Source organism: Leiobunum rupestre, chromosome 9 (assembly GCF_980474605.1).
Source record: "Leiobunum rupestre chromosome 9, qqLeiRupe1.1.hap1, whole genome shotgun sequence".
In the NCBI taxonomy this organism is placed as follows: domain Eukaryota; kingdom Metazoa; phylum Arthropoda; class Arachnida; order Opiliones; family Sclerosomatidae; genus Leiobunum; species Leiobunum rupestre.
The window spans coordinates 26,313,383-26,319,382 of record NC_143392.1 but is presented as its reverse complement, the minus strand read 5'-3'; positions in this window follow the sequence as shown (position 1 = coordinate 26,319,382).

Genomic DNA, 6,000 nt, shown 5'->3' with positions numbered 1-6,000 from the left:
TATTTCTTAATCTTTAACAGTGATATCACCAAGGATAAATAAAGAAAATTACAACCTGTAGACAAATAAGCCACTCTATGATTTTAATCAACACTTCAAAGGGGACATAGAGTATTTACCAGGTTGGGTTGCAAAAAATTTGATACTAAATACCCGAATCAAAATTTAAAATCAAAATTAAGATTTGCTCTAAAGCATGATTACAAGGTTTTGTTTATGACTCAGTCTTCACGGGGTTTTAGTTCTAGCTGGGGCCCGGCCGAAACAGTCTTCACGGGATTGTAGTTCTAGCTGGGGCCCGGCCGAAACAGTCTTCACGGGGTTTTAGTTCTAGCTGCGGCCCGGCCGAAACAGTCTTCGCGGGATTGTAGTTCTAGCTGGGGCCCGGCCGAAACAGTCTTCACGGGGTTTTAGTTCTAGCTGGGGCCCGGCCGAAACAGTCTTCGCGGGATTTTAGTTCTAGCTGGGGCCCGGCCGAAACAGTCTTCACGGGATTTTAGTTCAAGCTGGGGCCCGGCCGAAACAGTCTTCGCGGGATTTTAGTTCTAGCTGGGGCCCGGCCGAAACAGTCTTCACGGGGTTTTAGTTCTAGCTGGGGCCCGGCCGAAACAGTCTTCGCGGGATTTTAGTTCTAGCTGGGGCCCGGCCGAAACAGTCTTCACGGGGTTTTAGTTCAAGCTGGGGCCCGGCCGAAACAGTCTTCGCGGGATTTTAGTTCTAGCTGGGGCCCGGCCGAAACAGTCTTCGCGGGATTTTAGTTCTAGCTGGGGCCCGGCCGAAACAGTCTTCGCGGGATTTTAGTTCTAGCTGGGGCCCGGCCGAAGGACGGGCTACCAAGCTAGTATTATAAATATATACGTTTCTAATACCAATTATTTAAAATTATAGGGTATTTACCAAAGCGTAGGCAATATTAACTAAAAGTGCCACTAAAGATCTGGAAACTGTGATAGCTATGAAATAATTTGTTTTGCGCTTTAGTTAAGTTCATAGATCAAATGCTGTTCGTCGCATACTTCAATATATCGCCAATTTGATTAAAAACGCGAACAAAAATGTAAATGAATAGGACAGTTTCTAACCTGTCTATTTTTGCCCCAGTCTATTTTTAGTAGACCTAAACGCCCTTATCAACTCGCTTTTAAATTTTAAATGATAGAAAACCTATACTTCATTTTAGACCCGTTTCGGATAAAGCCTATAGTAAAGCACGGGCTAGAAACTGTATTTTCTTCCCGTATCTGGCCCTTCTCCCGTTAATGTAGACAAATCCGGAAACCCAGAAATAGTTATTCGTTAATAGATTATTTTCCCAGTTTATTCGTCTGAATTATTTCAATAGATACCCTTTTCAGTTTACTTAGAGCCACGGAGTAGTTAAAGCGAGAAGATCATAATCTGCTCCCTTTTCGTTAAATGAACTTACGCTTTGTGGTTAAACAAATTTTTTTCATGTGCAAAATTAAATGACAATATTAATATGAAATACCGTTATTAATTTAAATTGACATATTTTGTAGAACAAAAGAATTACGAGTAATTTTTTTTGGAAAACCTTTCGTGGAGTGCATGAACGAAAAAATAGGGTTAAATTCAATTGTGCATTGTTTTAGTACGTTTAACTCTCTGTTGTAACTATTTAATTTATATTATTCTGAAAGTCGGATTTTTCCAATTCTGTGAACTACGGCCAAAATGGTGCATTACTGTATCGTCACAGCCTTTGCGTTTGTGAAATTCATCAGAATTTGAAACTAAGGACAAGGGCTCTACCAAGGCGAGAGACGTACAAGGACGTTATGCTACAATACGTTTGTTCAACCGAAACGGAAAATCGAAAATGCGGGTTGCATCGATGCGAAGATTGTCCAATTAACGAACATTTCATCAATTATTTAGAGTATCTTTTTACTGAGGATGGCATCGACCTTGACGATAGAATTACTTTTAAGCAAAATGGTCAAACAAGACTCCAAGGACTTTTGCAATCTGTGAGCGATTTTGTTGAAGATATGTCAGTCTCTTTGCTCAAAGCTTTCGAACATCAATTTGTCGCCAAATCCTTATGCATTTTGCTGAAAATTATTCTTTTGTCGTGCAAGAGTCAGCAAGACGCCGTACAAGGGTTCCATTGGGAAACTACGCAAGCAACAATCCACCCTTTTGTTACTTACTATCTAGACGATGAGATCAGTTCTTTAAAATTACGAGTTCTTGCATTGTTAGCGATGAAACGGATCATGGCGCAATAAAAGTACATTATTTCTTAAAGGGTTTTTGTGAAATTCATCAAAACAGTCCAAATTTGGAACACATTCACTATTTTTTGCGATGGCGCAGCGTCGCAATACAAAAATTGTAAAAACTTATTAAATCTTTGCTACCATCAGATGGATTTCGATTTAACAGCAGAATGGAACATTTCTGCTACTACCCTTGTAGCACAAAGAGTCATTTTAGGGTCGGGCTTTTGTCGAAAAGTCCAAATACCGATTCTTAAAGTCTTAAACGTTTTTGAGGTAATTCCGCGTAAATATGTTTTTGGTTGCTTTTTAAGTCGGTATGGCAACCTAACATTTTAGACCACTTGTGGACTCAAGAAGTCTTATCATTTTTTAAATATCTCTCAACTCGAGTAGGTTACATTCGTATAATTAAATATGTTAGGTGATATATTATTAATGACTATTTCATTGTTACTTTTTCTAAACCCCAAGAAAATATAGAACTCCAAACACTAGCTTCGAGAACTTTCCGATTGACGGAAAGAAATTCATTGTTCCACTCCCGTTGATAGAACTACACCAACTATATATATAGCTGATTTATAAAGCTATATTTACGACTTTACGTGGTCATCTTTCAGTCAGATAAAATATCAAAAAGGAAGTCGTCCCGACGCTGTTAGTAGTAGTCGGTTAATGGTCAAACATTCAAGGTCGATTACTCCTAGGACATTTGGACTCTAAAAATTCTAATTGGCAAAAATTCGTGGGACGATGTCAGAGGCTCAGTAAAACGTATACAGTGACCAGAGCGTCATTGCAAAACCAGCAAATAATCAAATATTAACGCTACTGAAATTTTTTCAATGGGCTGATGAAAATGTAAAAGCAGTGAAATTTATCTACGTTTCCAAAGTCGATGTCCAAAAACACAAAAGCGAAATTTCAGAATGACTTTCTTCCGCGTCTACAATTGTTTGTACAAGATCTCCTCACAGATTCTCACCTCAAACAAATACAGAATTAAATATATATAGACTGCCCATAGACGAGTTCAGTTCAACAGTAAAAGTTACTAAAACATTGGCCGCAGTATCTTTCAATGATATTTCAGTGGGACAATTAGTCGCCGCAGTTTATGATCTAGTGTGGTTTGTAGGCATAGTCGAATAGAGGAATCACGATGAAAAAGACTTTCTAATAAATTTTATGATAACTGAAGGAAATTCTTTCATATTTAAATGGCCCAAAAAAGGACAAAAGTTTTTTAGTAAATCCAACTTTTATGAGAGAAGGCGGAAAATATAGATTAAATAAGAAAGACAAACTAGCAAGAAAGAAAGAAATTTTCATTATTTTTCAAAATCCACCTATTAAGATTTCAATCAAAACTAATTTTAATCTTAAAGGAATTACCGACTCTTCTAATCAAGTATACTAAATAAAAAGGCAGTTTTGTAGTAAAAATACGGTGTCATTTTTACTCGTATTAAAAAAAATAAAATACACTAGAAAATATTTTTTGTTGAAAAATTGCACTTTCATTTTTTTATGCCAATTAAATACAAATCATCAACGAAACGTATATCGTTTCAAAGATATGTTTGTGGGGATTCCAAACCACTCAAAAAATAATTTTTAAATTTTAGACTACATTATGTTATGGACCATAGTATCGCACCCCCGCAAAATATTGAAATATTCATAAGAAAAAAACGTAAAATAATAAACCAATTTTAAATTGAACTATTGTATTCCTCGCGTATTGTTTCATAAAAGGAATGGTTTCAATAGAATCAACTGGAAAGAACGTGACTTATAGGTCTTTGAGTGAAGAGGCGCAAACGTTTTGCGAAAATAATAAAATTTGGGTGGTTTACTTCAAAATCCACTTAAAAATAATTTTTTTAATATTATTGCCTCCAAATCTAGTAAACGTTGTGTTTTGAACCGAGGGGTAAGACACTCTCGGATGACTTGTACACCGAGTTCGAGTACTTAGAACTGTTCAAGGTACGGATTTTTAAGAGTTCACAGTCAGAGGTACGACAGTGTACACCGAGTTCGCGGAGTGATCTACCCCTCGTTTTGAACATACAAACAAGCGCTTTAAATTTCAAAAAGATCGGCCTACCCATGGTGGCATGACTGGGTAAATCCATATGGAATAGCCGCGCTAATAATTTGCAAAATTCCGTCTGCTGAATAATGGCTCGGCAACGCATCTCCAGATGGCGGTATTGTCATTACACAATTTGGTCTGTTATGACAGGAATTGTGCAATATGAGGATACATATTAAAATTTATTTTAATTGGTTAAACATGAAATAACAAATTATGGCAATAAAAAAAGAAGTTTTAAGCTAAAAAATATCCAGTAACTCTTTTCCAAGGAATTTGCTAAAGACAGAAACTATGTGCTATGCTTATAACAATACACTGAAAAGCCGTGTTCCAAGACATTTTAGATGAGTGTCTAAGAAAAATGAAGACACGAAATTGTCTTTAGTAAATTACGTCCTGAAATTCATGTGTTTTCTTTGGTACCTAACTTGAATTCGATGAGTATGTCTTGGTTCTTTCAGACTTATTAGGAAGCTCCCGAATGGGTTAGCGAAACTAGTGGTTCATTTGTTTTTATTTCATTCTTTCAGACTGTCTCGTTATTGTCCCTATACCAGCTCTTCTCGTTTGACGACTGCCGGTAACGGTACTTCGTCCATGTAGTCCCAAATGGGCTTCTTTTTTGATGGAGCTGACATCGACTTCCAGGTATTCGAAGCCGAAATCCATTTCTCTCTTACAGCTTAGATACTCAGTAGTAGTCAGTTTCAAAATGTTCGGGTCTTACGGTCAAAGATATAATTTGTGCACTCGTCATGCGTTGGAGTTGCACCGAACAAGTTTTAAATACCGTCTGACGACGAAGGTTGTCAAGTAGCTGTGGTTGTGACGGTGTTTGGTGTACTGGTTCTCCGTTATCAGTTGTCGAAGAGCCAATTCCGTTTCGCGGAATACTGTGAATCTGAAGGTAAGCTTCGGGGGTTTGTTTCGAAAGGAAGATCTTGTTGAAACTTTGGAATTTGTCTGCCTTTGCCCCCTGAGCGTGATGTGCTTTTTCGTGCTTCACTAAATTGGTCTTATATTTGGACTGGTAACAGCACTGATTACATTTAAAAGGTTTTTCCTCCGAATGCGATCTCTCATGCTTCAATGAATTACCCTGCTGTGCGGATGAGTGATTACACTGATTACATTTAAAAGGATTTTCCCCCGAATGGGATTTTTGGTGCATCAACAAATTACCTTTCCATGCGGATGAGTAACCACACTGATTACATTTAAAAGGTTTTTCCCCCGAATGGGTTCTCTGGTGCATGAACAAACTACACTTCTGTGCGCATGCGTAACTACACTGATTACATTTAAAAGGTTTTTCCCCCGAATGCGATTTTTGGTGTATAAACAAATTACCCTTCTGTGCGGATGAGTAACTACACTGATTACATTTAAAAGGTTTTTTCCCCGAATGCGTTCTCTGGTGCTTTAACATATCACCCTTCCGTGCGCATGCGTAACTACACTGATCACATCGAAAAGGTTTCTCGCCGGTGTGTCTTCTTCTGTGGTCAATGAAATGACCCTTGTAGTTGGTGGCGTTATGGCATTCTGTGCACCTGATCTTCTCTCCTCGGCTACTCATTTTGGCAGTTTCCCCGTTAAAAAAATCGGTTCAAAGGCTCTTTTGCATTTACGGATCTGTCTCGCTATTAG